General features: G+C 46.9%; 1 protein-coding gene across 2 annotated transcripts in view; it reads left to right on the plus strand.

Moving 5' to 3' along the window:
* The window catches only part of ETS1 (ETS proto-oncogene 1, transcription factor), a 162,424-nt gene that overhangs the window by 20,131 nt on the left and 126,690 nt on the right, over positions 1–15,603 (plus strand). The gene's annotated exons all lie outside the window — the stretch shown is intronic.

Raw genomic sequence — 15,603 nt, forward strand, 5'->3', positions numbered from 1 at the left:
AGCTCCTACTGCTAAGTTTTGTGGCTCAGAAGCGGTGCCAGTGTTTGCTGGCACCCAGGAGGGGAATGCAACAGTAGCTCTGAAGGAAGAATGGGACATGGGGGAGAAGGTGGGCAGCTGGTGGTTTCTCCAGAGATTCATTCAATTGTATTTATTGAGCGCTTACTGTGTGCACAGCACTGTACTAAGTGCTTGGAAGGTACCATTCAGCAATAAAGAGAGATAATCCCTGCCCACACTGGATTTCGGGTCTAGAAGCAGAGAAACAGCATGCCTCAGTGGAAAGAGCCCGGACTTGGTAGTCAGAGGTCATAGGTTCGAATTCCGGCTCTGCCACTTGTCAGCTGTGTGACTGTGGGCAAGTCACTTAACTTCTCTGTGCTTCAGTTACCTCATCTGTAAAATGGGGATTAACTGTGAGCCTCACGTGCGACAACCTGATTCCCCTGTGTCTACCCCAGTGCTTAGAACAGTGCTCTGCACATAGTAAATGCCTAACAAATACCAACATTAATATTATTATTATTAGATGGGGAAAACCTTGGAGAATGCAGACATCAATCCCGCTACCTCTCACCTGCTAAGCAAGCGTTCTACCATTTGAGCTAATTCCCCTTCCTAATGCAGTTTGGGCACTGAGATTCTTTCTTAGAGAACTTTTTCATGAGTCCTAATGACACCATCACGTTACATTACGTAACCTAGGTAATGTGTTTAACACGTAACATAATGAGTGCCTGTTGGTTCTGGGTGGGGACAGGGTTGTCTGGTTCCTTTAGTGCCACCAGTGGCTACCCAAGGCAGGTAGTAAATATTGCTGGTGGCTACAGATTGGTCTATAACATGCACATTAACCCAGTGATTCAGGTCCCCGCAAAATGCACTTTGACCGCAATTATTTGAACAATTCTGGGCAGTATTGAAAGCATAAACTCACTGAGGCCCATCCATCATTCCTGACAGAAGACTCCATCATCGTCTCTCTAGGTAACTCTAAGTGTGTAGATCCTAGCATAGATAAATTCAATCCATTGATGTAAAATTTAATACTGAATATGATGGCATTTATTAAAAGCATACTGTGTGCCAAACCCACGGGACGACACAAGGCAATCAGGTTGGATGCAGTCCCTGTTGCACACAGGGAACACAGGGAGAGCAAGCATTTTAATTCCATTTCCAGATGAGGAAACAAACTCAGTGAAGTGACTTGCTCAAGGTCACACATCATAGAAGTTGCAGAGCCAAGATTAGAATTGAGGACTTCTGACTCCCCCTCTCGTAATCTTTTTGCTAGGCCACACAGTCTCCCATGCTAGCTTGGGTTTATCTAAGTATTAATTCCCAGCATTTAAATGTAAATAGAAATGAATTAAGATGTATTAAAAGTCTGTTCTCATGGATATAGTTGCCTTTACTGAAACGTATGTTCTAATTGTTTTCCACATACTTGCATGCTCTGATCAATCCATACATGTAATCTCTTAGAGTAGTAATAATAGTATTTATTAAGCACCTCTGAGTACAACATACAGAACTAAGCCCTTGGGAAAGCACAACAGAAGTACAAGGAGAGAGAGAGATAGATACAGAAGTATTTACAAATAGTGGAATCAGAAGAGATAAATTGAATGTTCAATCGAGTATACATTTATACACAAGTGCTAAGGGTGGTATAAATAGATGCCTAAGTGCAAGAGGCAGCTGTTGGGCTGATATGACTCGGGTGCCGATAAAATCCCTTCTGGATGTTTTCTGGATGCTTGTACTAGTTTAATTATCTTTTAACTAAATAACATAAGATAAAGTAAAGCTGCCATGAGAGCTGATTTTTAAAGCAGGCTGTACACTGCATTTATAAAAATACCCAAGTTCCATTGTAGAGAAGATTGGTTGGCCCAATTTTCAAGTAATTGCAGCCTGTTTCATTTCAGATGGAATGACTTCCAGGGCGTTTTCCTGCTAAGACCCAGGGTCTGTTCTATCTGGTCTCTTGTAGCTGATAACTGTGTAAATTTTCTCCCAGTCAGTAGTGTAAACCTCTCTCAGGAGTTCATCTCCCTGAAGGGGGCATGTTTCTCCACACTCTTGGCCCTAATCACTTCTTGCCCGAAATTTCATTCTGCTTTTAATGAAGCTTGCACAAACCAGATGACCAACTATCTGTTGATCCACAGTATTAACAGAGTGACTACTTCGGGCAGCAAGCACTGTACTAAGCCTTAAGGAGAGTACAATGAATTCATCAAGCAAAAATTGAAAAAGCTTTCTTCAAATATTTGAATCAATCAATGAATGGTATTTATTGAGCATTTCCAATGTGTAGAGCACAGTTCTGAGTGCTTGGGGAGAATACAGTACAGTAGAGTTGGTAGACATGACCCCTGCCCTCGAGGAGTTTTCAATGAAGCAGGGGAAGATGAACAATTAGTCAATGGCATTTAATAATGTTGGTATTTGTTAAGCGCTTACTATGTGCCGAGCACTGTTCTAAGCACTGGGGTGGACACGGGGGAATCAGGTTGTCCCACGTGGGGCTCACAGTCTTAATCCCCATTTTCCAGATGAGGTAGCTGAGGCACCGAGAAGTTAAGTGACTTGCCCAAAGTCACACAGCTGACAAGTGGCCGAGCCGGGATTCGAACCCATGACCTCTGACTCCAAAGCCCGGGCTCTTTCCACTGAGCCACGCTGCTTCTCACTGTGCGCTGCTTCTTTACTGAGTGCTCACTGTGTGCGGAGCTCTCTATTAAGTGCTTGGGAGAGTACAGTAAAATAGAATTTGTAGACACTATCCCTGTCCTCTAGAAGGGGAAGAAAGACAATTTATCGATGGTGTTCATTAGTGCTTACTGTGAGCAGAGCACTGTATCAAGTGTTTAGGAGAGGACAGTACAATAAAGTTAGTAGACATGATCCCTGCCCTGGAGAAGCTTCCCATCACAGACAGGTTACTCTAGGCCATATCATCACCAGGCAGACAAGTGTGTAAATCTGGCAGTATGTATTCGTGTTTTATTGTCTACACATTTGCTGCACTCCATGCCCCAGGGAAGTACAGGGGCAAGAGAGCTCGAGCGGGCAGTGCATAAACCACTAGTACCAAAATCAAATGCTTTTTGAAGGATGCCAGTCCTGAAGTTAGTGTTGGTATTTGTTAAGCGCTTACTATGTGCCGAGCACTGTTCTAAGCGCTGGGGTAGACACAGGGGAATCAGGTTGTCCCACGTGGGGTTCACAGTCTTAATCCCCATTTTACAGATGAGGGAACTGAGGCACAGAGAAGTTAAGTGACTTGCCCACAGTCACACAGCTGACAAGTGGCAGAGCTGGGATTCGAACTCATGAGCCCTGACTCCAAAGCCCGTGCTCTTTCCACTGCGCCACGCTGAAGTTCCAGGACCAAGGACCATCCTCCCCTTCTCAAAAACTTCCTGAACTCCAGGAAGATGCTAGATTCTCCGATTCCTAGAAACCTTCTCAGAAATCAGTTACTCCTGACCCCGGGCTTTAGCAGGCTTTAGCTGGATGACCTCCTGAGAGGAATTCTATTTGGAGGGACTCTCTGCTCACTCCAACTGGAGAGGGGTGAAAAAAGGAACTCTACAATCGGTTAGCTTCACCATCTTCTAGCCTGAACCAATAGAGTACTGAGCCTGATGAACTTCGATCTTATAGAGCAATAATGCAAGTGCCAAAATGTATTAACCAACCCCTGCTTGTGCACCACGAGGTAGAGTGTGTCCAATTCTTATGGATCTGGCAGCTGATCATCCCAGGCCTGGATACAACCATTCCATCAGTACCAGGCATCATCTTTGAAAACATAAGACAGATGGGTGTAGAAAATCTTATTTTGAAGTCAGTCAATCAGTCAGTCAATCATATTTATTGAGTGCTTATTGTCTGCAGAGCACTGCCGTAACCACTTGGGATAGTACAGTAGAACAATAAACAGATACATTCCCTGCCCACAAGGAGCTGGCAGTCTAGAGGGAGAGACAGACATTAAAGACTTTTAGGGGTGATCCCTCCCTATGTGGGAAGGGACTGGGACATATCTGATCATACTATAGACTGTAAGCTCAGTGGGCAGGGATCGTGTCTCCTAATCCTATTGTATTGTATCAATCGGTAAGTCAACAGTAATAATCAAGCACTTCCTATAAGCCTGGCACCATATTATAGTGTTTGGGAAAGTACAAAAGAACATAGTTAATAATAATAATGATGGTATTTGTTAAATGCTTAGTACGTACCAAGCACTGTTCTAAGTGCTGGGGTAGATACAAGGTTATCAGGTTGGAAGCAGTACCTGTCCCTCGAGGGGCTCACAGTCTTAACCCCCATTTTACAGATGAGATAATTGAGGCACAGAGAAGTGAAATGATTTGCCCAAGGTCACACAGCAGACGTGCCAGAGCGGGAATTAGAACCCAGGTACTACTGACTCTCGGGTTAATGCTCTATCCACTACACCATCTGCGATCTCTGCCCACAGGGAGTTTGCAGTCTACCGGGATAGACAGTCACTAAAATAGATTACTCTGCCAAACGTTTAGTACAGTGCTCTGCATAGAGCGAAGTGTTCAATATATACCATTAAGCGATTACCCCAGAATTTAGCCCAGTGCTTGGCACCTAATAAACACTTAATTAGTATCACAGAGATTGTGATTATTAACCCTCCATCCCCTCTCTGGTGTTTAATATTCCTTTCTAGACTATAGGACCAAAATCCCTTATGTTTCCGTACATAGGTGGGGGATGATTTCATTTGCCATGCAGCAGGATGTGTTGGATTCTTTATTGACTAAATGGATTATAGCTCTAATGCACTTGACGATCCCCAGAGTGGTATTTTATGTCTCCTATAAACAGTGAAAGAGGGCTAGCCAGGGCAACTGTGCAAAAGAAGGTCAGAGAGAGTGAAGTTTACCTTGGGCAAGTGGTGAAAGAAGAGGGAATCCAAAGCTGCTAGAATCACAAGAGCCAAGACCCATCGCCAGGAGTTCATAAATCTTTCGTCACTGGTCCTCCTCTAACTCTTTCCCCCACCTCCCCAAACCTGTTTCTGCTCTCACACAGGCCCATCACCCCTAGGAACAAATCAGGAACAGGAAAAATCTGGGCTCCAGCTTTGATCGGGACAGTGTCAAAATAAGGCCCAGTTGAAGGGGTTGGGTGGGCTGGGGCGGAAGAAGTCTGCAGGAGAGAGTCCAGGTCAACAGGAAGTCGTCTCCAATCGGCCGCTCACTCCAATAATCAACCTCTGTCTGCTTGCAGAAAGAGGAAGATCTGTGGGCCGGGAGGAGGAACTGGAGTGATTTGTCAAAATAAACGGGAAAGGGACTGTGTCCGATCTGATTAGCTCCCATCCACCCCAGTACTGAGCACAATGCTTGGCATCTAGTAAGCGCTTGATATCCCACAGTTATTTTTATAAATAGATTGTGGTTTGAGCTCTTCAGACCAAATGCCACCACACGTCAAGTGCAACAAATTTGAAAACGAATTGGGAATTACCTAAATCGATTTTGATTCCTTTGTTACTTAGGTCCCCATTTCAAAGGATTCTCAGGACTTGATTCCAAAATCATATTCAGATTTTGCATTTGGAGTTCTGAACAGATTTTCAAACCATTCTGTTGTAACAATCCGAGCTTAGGAAGGATGCAGAGCAGGAGACACAATTAGATTATAATGATCAGATCCCATTTTATGTAACTTTCCAAAGCAACTTCACACTGTTCATCAAATTTCATCCCACAAGCCCCCTGTGATATCAGGAGCAGTGGGCATTATACCCCATTTTGCAGGTGGGGAAACTTTGACGCAAAATGACTTACCCAAGCTAGCAGGCCAGGCCAAGGGCAGAACTGGGACTAGAGCCCCAGTTTCCTGACTCGCAGGCTCATGTTCTTTCCACGAAGCCACACTGCCTCTCCCAAGTTGGCTTTTCACCCACAAAGCCAACCAGAGACTGAGCCAACCATAAGGCACTTCATGAGAAAGCAATTTATTTGGTGGGAGGAAGACTTCTTCTTTTAATGGCATTTGTTAACCACTTCCTAGGTGCCAGGCACTATACTAAGTACTGGGATAGATACAAGCTAATCAGGTCAGACACAGTCCGTGTCCCACATGGGCTTCACAGTCTTAATCTCCATTTTACAGATGAGGTAACTGAGGCACAGAGAAGTGAAGTGATTTGCCCAAAGTCACACAGCAGACAAGTTTGGAAGCTGGAATTAGAACCCAGGTCCTTCTCGCCCCCAGGCTTGTGTTCTATCCATTAGGCCATACTGCTTCTCTTACTTGTTACCTGCATATTGTCTCAAGGACCAGGACCTGCTCAGGTCCAAGTGTATTGTGGGAGAGGGAGATTCAGAGCCAGTCGGGAGCCAAGCGAGGAAGTAATCCATTACATGGCCAAAAAATCCACACTTTCACGGGGTTGGACTCCAAAGATTCCAGTCGTGCCCAAAATACCACTCCAGAATTCTCCATTAGCTGATGGCCCTGTTTGTTGATAGCCCGACTGGGATTTGTTTGGGGAAAGACTGTGGTTTGGGTTGATTGTCGCTTAGGCTAGTAACATACTTTGCTTTGATCATAGAGAGATAGAGTCCTAGAGAACCTGGGGTGGGGCCCTTTCCTGTTCTCTGCAATCGGTGGCCAAATGGAAAGACCCCAGGACAGGGAGTCAGGAGGCATAGATTCTAATCCTGTACCTGACACTTTCCCACCGGGTGACCTTCTCTGGGCCTTGGTTTCCTCAGCTGTAAAGTGGGAATAAAATACTTTTACCTCTTTAGACTTTAAATCCATGGATGGACAGGGACTGTGTCCAATCTGACTACCTCATCTCTCACCCAGGAATTAGCACAGTGCTTGGTACATAGCAAGCTCTTAAATACCACAGCTATTATTATTACTCTCACTCTGCTAAAGCTGGGTTTCTTCACTTGCATTTCTCTCATCTCCCTTGCCATCAACCCCTTGCTCATGCTCTTCCTTCAGCCTGGAAACTCTCTCCTCTTTCAAATCCATAGGTACAGAGAAGTGAAGTGACTTGCCCAAGGTCACATAACAGACAAGTGGTGGACCACTGTTCTCCCCATTTTCAAAGCCCTACTAAAATCTCATCTCCTCCAGGAAGCCTTCCTGCTTATCTTGCTTATCATGAGAAGCAGCGTGGCTCAGTGGAAAGAGCCCGGACTTGGGAGTCAGAGGTCATCGGTTCGAATCCCGGCTCTACCACTTGTCAGCTGTATAACTGTGGGAAAGTCACTTAATTTCTCTGTGCCTCAGTTACCTCATCTGTAAAATGGGGATTAAGATTGTGAGCCCCACGTGGGACAACCTGATTCCCCTGTGTCTACCCCAGCGCTTAGAACAGTGCTCTGCACATAGTAAGCGCTTAACAAATACCAACATTATTATTATTATTATCCTCTCTTCTCTCCACCTAACCCTCCCCTATGGCATCCCCTATTCATATGAGTCCCCACCCACTAAGCCCATAGTTACTCACCCCACCTTCACTCTCACACCACTTAGGTATATAACCTTCAACTCGGTGGTCTCCTCTATCTGTAATCCCCTTTAATGGTCAGGGTATTGAGCTCTCCCGAGTGCTTAGTACAATGTTTAGTACAGTACACACAGTAAGCACTCAATAAATATCTTTGATTGATTGACTAATTGATTGATTGATTTTAGTGTCTGTTTCCTTTACTATCTAGTAAGTCCTTTGAGGGCAGGGAACATGTGTACGTTCATTCATTTGTTCATTCATTCATTCAATCACATTTAGTGAGAGGTTACTGTATGCAGAACACTGTACTAAGAACTTGGAAAGTACTTTATTCAGCAATAAAGAGAGACAAGCCCTTGCTCACACTGGGCTTACTTATCCTATTGCACTCTCCCAAGCATCAGTGCTCTGCAATGACTAAGTGCCCAATAAATAATACTAATACTCATAATAATAGTACTTGTTAAGCACTAACTATGTGCCAAGCACTGTTCTAAGCACTGGGGAAGATACAAGTTCGTCAGGTTGAAAACTATCCCTGTTTTACTTGGGGCTCTCATTCTTAATCCCCATTTTACAGATGAAGTGACTGAGACCCAGAGAAGTGAAGCGACTTGCTAAAGGTCACCTAGCAGACAAGCGGTGGAGCCAGGTTTAAAACCCAGGTCCTTCTGACCTGTGCTCTATCCACTAAACCACATCCAACCAGCCTCCCAATTAGCTCAGGAGCCTTTTGGACAGACAGCTGCTGCACAGGAGAGCCGGGGGTGAGATCAGCACTTAGAACAGTTCTTCAGCGCTTAGAACAGTGCTTTGCACATAGTAGTGCTTAACAAATACCATCATCATCTTCAACGGTGACAGGGAAGTATAGAACATTTCACTCGGGCACAGGAAGCACTATTTGGAAATGGGGTGTTTCCAAGTGGACTTCCCTGAATGAGCCAGGGTTTCTCAGCTCTGTGGTCTCAGGGCTTTACTTTAAGAAGCATTGGTGATGGTTGTCAGTGCACATTGTCTAAAAAGCAACTTTCCTCAATAGCTCTCACACTGACGCACATGGCTCAGAGCACCCAGCCTGGAATTTTTCCTGTTGATCAAGCTCTTAGCGTTCTCATTAAGGAGGCTGGCAACTTCGGAACATTTAGAATAGTCACGCTACACTGAAAGGTTTCCTGGAGTTCATGGAGCAGATAGAGAAGCACTGTGATCTAATGGAAAGATCCTAGGGCTGGATGTTAGAGGGCTTGGGTTCTCATTCTGGCCCCACCTGCTGTGTGATCTTAGGCAAGTCACTTTACTTCTCTGTGCCTCAGTTTCCTCATCATTAAAATGGGGATCCAATATCTGTTCTCCAATTTGTGGCAGGGATTGTGTCTACCCCAGCACTGAGGTCAGTGCTCAGAACATAGTAAACACTTAACAAATTCCACAATTCTTATTAAAAAACAGGGGGGTTTTTGGTATTTGTTAAGCACTCACCTATGTGCCAGACACTGAACCAACCACTGGGGTAGATACTATCGGATTGGACTCGGTCCCCATACCACATGGGGCTCATAGCCTTAATTCCCATTTTTCTGATGAGGAAACTGAGGCACAGAGAAGTGAAGTGACTTGCCCAAGGTCACACAGCAGACAGGTGGCAGAGATGGGATTAGAATTTAGGTCCTTCTGACTCCCAGGCCTGTGTTCTATCTACTAGGCCATACTTGCCTCTTCCCCTCTCACAGCACTGTTGTGGAGGCATAATGAGAGAAGAATGTTCTGGAAAAGTATCCGCCACAGCCAAACCTGAGGAATGGTCAGGGAAGAGCTAGGGATCCAATGGCTTGTGAAAAATATTTCAGAATGATAGTAATAATAATAGTGATGATAATAATTGTTTTTGTTAAGTGATACTGCATGCCGGTCAGTGTACTAAGCCCTGGGGTGGCTACAAGCAAGAATAATAGCAGTACTTTAGGCCAGGTGCCCTCTGTCCAAGTCAGAGTTGTGTCCAGGTGGCGACACTGTCCCCTGCCCCCTGGCCAGTGGGGGAAGTGACATCAGGATGTATTTTTTCCGGTGACCGGGTGGGGGTTTGGAGGGCTGGGAGGATTCGGTGATGTCAGCGCTGGGAAGGGGCAGTGAGTGAGCGGGGCCTGCTGAGGGGAGGCGGGGGGGCTGCTGTGCGCCAGGGGGAAGCTTCCAGGTACTTATCAGGGCTTCGCGTCACAATCACAGGCCCTTTCCCGTGGGGAGGAAACCGTTTTTCCTGTTTTGCCAACAGCCTGGCCCACCCTGCAAGCCCGGCTCTGAGTTTCCCCCGAGTTCAAAGTCCCCACCCCTCTCTCCTCTCTTGCCTCCCCACCTCTCGTCCTTTCCCCACCTGCTGGGCCTCGCGTCCCCTACGCCCCAATCTGCTTGGAAAACTGCCGTGGGGGTGAACAGAAGGCAAGTTAGGGGTACCAGGAGGCGGTAAGGTCAAGAGACCTCAGTTCTCATCCCAGCATTGTCCTTGCCTGCCGGGTGACCTCGTGCAAGTCACTTAACTTCTCTGAGCCTCTGTTTCCTCCCCTGTAAAATGGGGATTAAATATCTGCTCTCCCTCCCACTTAGGCTGCCTGTAGAGGCCAGAGGATGGCATGCCATTCGACTATTTTGTAGGAATCCAAGCATTTGGCCCATAGTAAGCTCCGAACAGAGACTGCAGTGGGAGCCAAGTCTTTCCCTTAGTCTGTCTGCTTACCCTATGGTTGGGGAGGATGGGAGAGATTCAGGAGGTACGTGAGCTACTTATTTTTTTATGGTTTTTGTTAAGTAAGCTCATTATGGGCAGGGAACATGTCTATTCATTTTTTTTTCTTATTGTATTTGTTAAGCACTTACTCTGTGCCAGCCATTGTACTAAGCACTGGGGTAGATTTTAGTAATCAGGTTGGACACAGTCCCTGTCCCATGTGAGATTCACAGTCTTAATCCCCATTCTGCAGATGAGGTAACTGTGGCACAGAGAAGTGAAGTGACTTGCCCAAAGTCACACAGCAAACAAGTGGCGGAGCTGGGATTAGAACCAGGGTACTTCTGACTCCAAGACACATGGTCTATCCACTAGGCCATGCTGCTTCAGTTAATTCTGTTATTTTGTACTCTCGCAAGTGCTTAAAAGAGTGCTCTGCAAACAGTGCTCAATAACTGATTGATTAAGTGCTTACTATGTGTCAAACACTGTTCTAAGCACTGGTGGAGATAAAAGTTAATCAGGTAGGACACAGTCTCTACTCCACATGAGGCTTACATTTAAGTAGGAGGGAGACTAGATATTGAATTCCCACTTTGTAGTTGAGGAAACTGAGATACAGAGAAGTGAAGTGACTTTCCAAGGTCATGAGACCCGCAAGTGGTGGATTAGAACACCAGTCCTCTGGCTCCCAAGCCTGTGCTTTATCCATTAGGCCACACTGCTTGTCCAGAGCTACTCAGCTACTCAGAGGAAAAAGCCACACAGCCTGCTGCATTGGCCACATCGGTCCAGGTTCTGGGTAGTGGGCGTCCCTTCTGGAAGAGTAGTGGGGAGAGAGGGGCAGCCCGGAGGAGCCTTGAGCTAGGGGCAGGACCTATGGAAAGAGGCTTAGAGAAATAATAATAATAATAGTAATAATTGTGGTATATGTTAAGCACTTACTATGTGTCAGGCACTGTACTAAGCTCTGGGGTGGATACAAGCAAATCGGGTTGTTCACAGTCCCTGTCCCACATGGGGCTCACACTCTTAATCCCTATTTACAGACGAGGTAGCTAAGGCTCAGAGAAGTTAGGTGACTTGTCCAAGGTCACACAGTGGAAGAATGGTGGAGCCAGGATTAGAACCCAGATCCTTCTGACTCCCAGGCCCGGACTCTATCCACTAGGCAGAGGCAATCGTCAGTTACTGCCAGCTCTGGCCAGCCCCTGCTTTGGGCAGAGTCCTCCTCTAGCCCTGACCTGTTTAGGGTGAGGGCAGACACACCTGGTCACCTCATTGCTCCCTACAACCAGGCCAGGATGGGCAGGAGGGAGCCAAGATCTGGGCCGGGCTCAGGTGGGCAGGCAGAAGCCCTCTCCCTTCCCAGCCCCAACACTTCTTCCTCCCTCCCCCCTCACCTTCTCCTCCTTTCTCGTCACCTCCTTCTCTAACTCCATCACTTCCTTTCTCTCTCAATCACCTTTTTCACTATTTCACTTCCTTCTCTAGTCCCATCCCCTCCTTCTCCCTCCCTAGTACCCATCACTACCTCCTCCTCCTCCCACCATTTCACCTCCTTCCACCCCATTACCTCCTCCTCCTCCATCCCCATCACCTCTTCCTCCCACCTTTTCACCTCCTCCTTCATCCCCTCACCACCCCCTCCCTCCACATCACTTCCTCCTCCCTCTCCATCACCTCCCCCTCCATGCTTCCATCACCTCTTCCTCCCACCCCATCACCTCCTCCTCCTCCTCCCGGCTGGCTGATCATCTCCTCGCAGGCTGAGCTGATCTGTGCAGTTGAGAGACCCAGTCCCTCGGCCCTTATTGTTTTTACAAGGTTTCCTGGTCTGAAGACTAAAATTAAACTGGCCTTTTGGTCGTTTCCTACTCCGGCGACTTCTAGCCCTCTGGGTCCCTGTCCCGCCCTACCGGTCGCCCGTGACGTGAGCGCCCTATATAGAAGTGGGTAAAGGCAATTGTCGGAGCCTCCTCTCCTTCTGTTTCCTAGCCTGGAGAAGCAGACTGGTGCAAGAATGAACCCTTCCTGCCCCCTCTTCCCAGGCCCCACCCCACCCCAGGATCCTAAGTTAGGTACCAGCTCAGCAGAAGCTTCTCTTATCAATGCAAATGAAATCAGGCTTGGAAATGCTAAGCAAAGCTCTTTACAATTACTTAGGAGGAGATAACCCTCTTAGCACCCACCGAGATAGGGGAGGTTCAGTCTGGTGTTATCTGCCCCTCAGGACGCAAAAAGCAGAGGCAATGGGGCTTGCTGAACCTCAGCGGCTTAAGTCAGAGGCTGAGCTGGGAACAGTCTGTGACTTTTTCATTCGGGCAGCCCGGCCAGGGGGAAAGCACACGGGTCGGGGAATCAGGAGACAGAGTTCAAATACCCTCCTCTGCCACTTGCCTGCTGGGTGTGACTTTGGACCAGTCACTGAACCTCCCTGGGCCTCAGTTACCTCCTCTGTAAAATGGGATTGAGACTGTGAGTTCCATGTAGAACAGGGACTGCATCCAACCCGATTATCTTGTCTTTATCCCGGTGATTAATACAAGTGTCTAGCTATCACTCAAGCAATCAGTCATATTTATTGAGGGCTTTCTGTGTGCAGAACGTTGTACCACATGCTTGGGAGAGAACAGTATAAGAGTTGCTACATAGTTAACGCTTAACAAGTACCATTTAAAAAAAAGAAATGAGAAACGGGTTAGAATTCCACCTCGGACACTTGCCTGCTTTATGTGACCTTGAGCCAGTCACCTAATCTCTCTGAGCCTCAGTTTCTTCATCTGTAAAATAGGGAGAAGATCCCCGATTTCCCTCCTTCTTAGAATGTGAGCCTCTTGTGGGATGGGGACCGTGTCTCACCTGATGTTCTCGAATCTCTTCCAGGGCTCAGTGCAAGTAGGCAGGGAACGTGACTGCCAATTCTGTTATATTGTACTCTCCCAAGGGCTTAGTACAGTGCTTTGCATACACTAAGTGCTCAATAACTATGATCAATCAATTAATAATGTAATTATTGTTATACCAACTAATGGTACTGATTGAGTGCTGACTGTGTAGAGCACTGTATTAAGCTCTTGGGAGAGTAGAGTTGGTAGACGTGAATCTTGCCCCCAGTCTACTGTGTGTGGATCACTGTACTAAAAGTTTGGGAGAGTACAATATCACAGAGTGGTAGGCATGATCCTTGTCCATTAGAAGCTGACAGTCGGCTTTGTGTGTAGAGCACTGTATTAAGCTCTTAGGAGAGCATCTTATAGTAGAATTTGTAGGCAAGATCCTTGTCCACAACTAGCTGACAATTGACTGTGTGTGAAGCACTGTCCAGAGCTCTTAGAGCATGAAATAGTAGAGTTGGTAGGCATGATCCCCACCCCCAAGGAGCTGATAGACTCGGGCTTTCCTGCCTGTGTTCCCCTTAGAGAGAGGTATGAGTATCTTTATGAACTTGCCACCATGGCCTGTCCGGGCCCCAGGCACTTGAAGGTCAGTCACATCCCAGGTTCCCCCTCCCCCACCCACAAGAAAAGCTCTTCATATGGGCAAATTCTGTGAATCTGTGCAAAATGGCCCGTGTGAAATCATCACATTGCATTTTATGCATGATGCCACACATGTGATAGGGAAGCAGTATGGCATAGTGGCTAGAGCCCCGGCCTGGAAGTCAGAAGATCACGGGTTCTAATCCCGGCTCCACCACTTGTCTGCTGTGTGGCCTTGGGCAACTCATTTCACTTCTAAGTGCCTGTTCCCTCATCTGTAAAAATGGGGATTGAGGCTGTGAGCCCCACTTGGGATAGGGACTGTGTCCAACCTGATATGTTTGTATCCACCCCAATGCTTAGGAAAATCCCGGCACAAGTTAGTGCTTAACAAATACCAGAATTATTATTATTATTATGTGAAGTCATGTGTGCCTCAATGACCAATCTTCTCAGGAGTCATCAGCGCCCACACTGACTGGTTCCCCCAGAATGTCTCCTGAAGGGCCATAGGAGAGAGGCCTAGAGCAGGTGATAATAACTGTAGTTTTTATTAAGTACTTACTAGGTGCCAAGCACTGTTCTAAGTGCTGGGGTAGATACAGATAATCAAGTTGGACACTGTCCCTGTCCCACAAGGATCTCACAGTCTTAACCCCCCCTTTTACAGATGAGGTAACTAAGGCACAGAGAAGTAAAGTGACTCGTCCAAGGTCATACAGCAGACATGTGGCAGAGCCGGGATTAGAACCCACATCCTCTGACTCCCAGGCCCCAGCTCTTTCCACTAGACCTTGCTGCTTCCCTGTTACAGTGTGTGTGAATGTCTGTGTGTGTATATGCAAATGTAGTGACTTCATCTGTAAAATGGAGATTGAGACTGTGAGCCCAATGTGGGACAAGTAATGTGTCTACTCCAATCACCTTGTAGCAACCCCAGCGCTTATTAGAGTGCCTGGCACATAGAAAGCACTTGAGTACCACAGTAATTATTATTATTGGTAGATGAGTATATGAGAGTGCATATGAATGTGTGTATGTGTGAATGTGAGCGTGCACGCATGAGTGTGTGTGTGTGTGTGAATGTGCGGTGAGCAGGACTAGGCGGGGAAAATGGCTGCTAAAGTCAGTCCTTCCTCAAGATGGTGGTTCCCTCTTTGTCTTGGGGGAAGGCTGCCTTTCCTCACCACGGGCCGTGGGCGAGTGCTCTCTGCATCCCAGGAAGAATCACTCTGTCTGTTCCGGCAACCAGGAAAGGCAGAGACTTTGAACATGACTGAATGAGCGGGAAAAGACTGGGGGGCAAGGGGTGGGGGGAGGGAGGTGTTTGAGGGCAAGGACCCAGGTGGCGGGAGGCCTCTCCTCTCACAAGGGCAGCCCACCTCGGTGACCTTCTTCTAACCTGGTTCTCTCTCCCCAACTGAAACAGTTTCAGAATGAATCGGGGACGACGACGCTGCTCCCCTGAGTAAAAATGTCATTTTCATAGTTTACGAAACGGTTATCGAGTCAGTTCACTAAATGTCTAATAAAGCAGCAGGTGCCTAGGTAAGAGATGAAGCCACGAAAAGGTTCTGGGTAGTAGCAGCCAGCAAAGTTTCTTGTGGTTTACTGTAAGGACAGAGCTGTGTTCACCAGCTCATTTTGAAAAGGGCCCTCAGGGTGAAGGAGTGGGGTTAGGGTGAGGGACATGGCTACTCTCTCGTGCGTCTCTTCCCTCTGGTATTCCACACCCGATCTGCCAGGGATTTGAGAATTCTGGCTGAGGGCTGGGCTTTGAGCTCTTGGCTTAAAAGAGGCAAAGAGGACCAAGAATAGCAGAAAGGACCAAAGCACTGAGAAACAGTAATCCATCAATT

This window comes from Ornithorhynchus anatinus, chromosome 11 (assembly GCF_004115215.2).
Source record: "Ornithorhynchus anatinus isolate Pmale09 chromosome 11, mOrnAna1.pri.v4, whole genome shotgun sequence".
In the NCBI taxonomy this organism is placed as follows: domain Eukaryota; kingdom Metazoa; phylum Chordata; class Mammalia; order Monotremata; family Ornithorhynchidae; genus Ornithorhynchus; species Ornithorhynchus anatinus.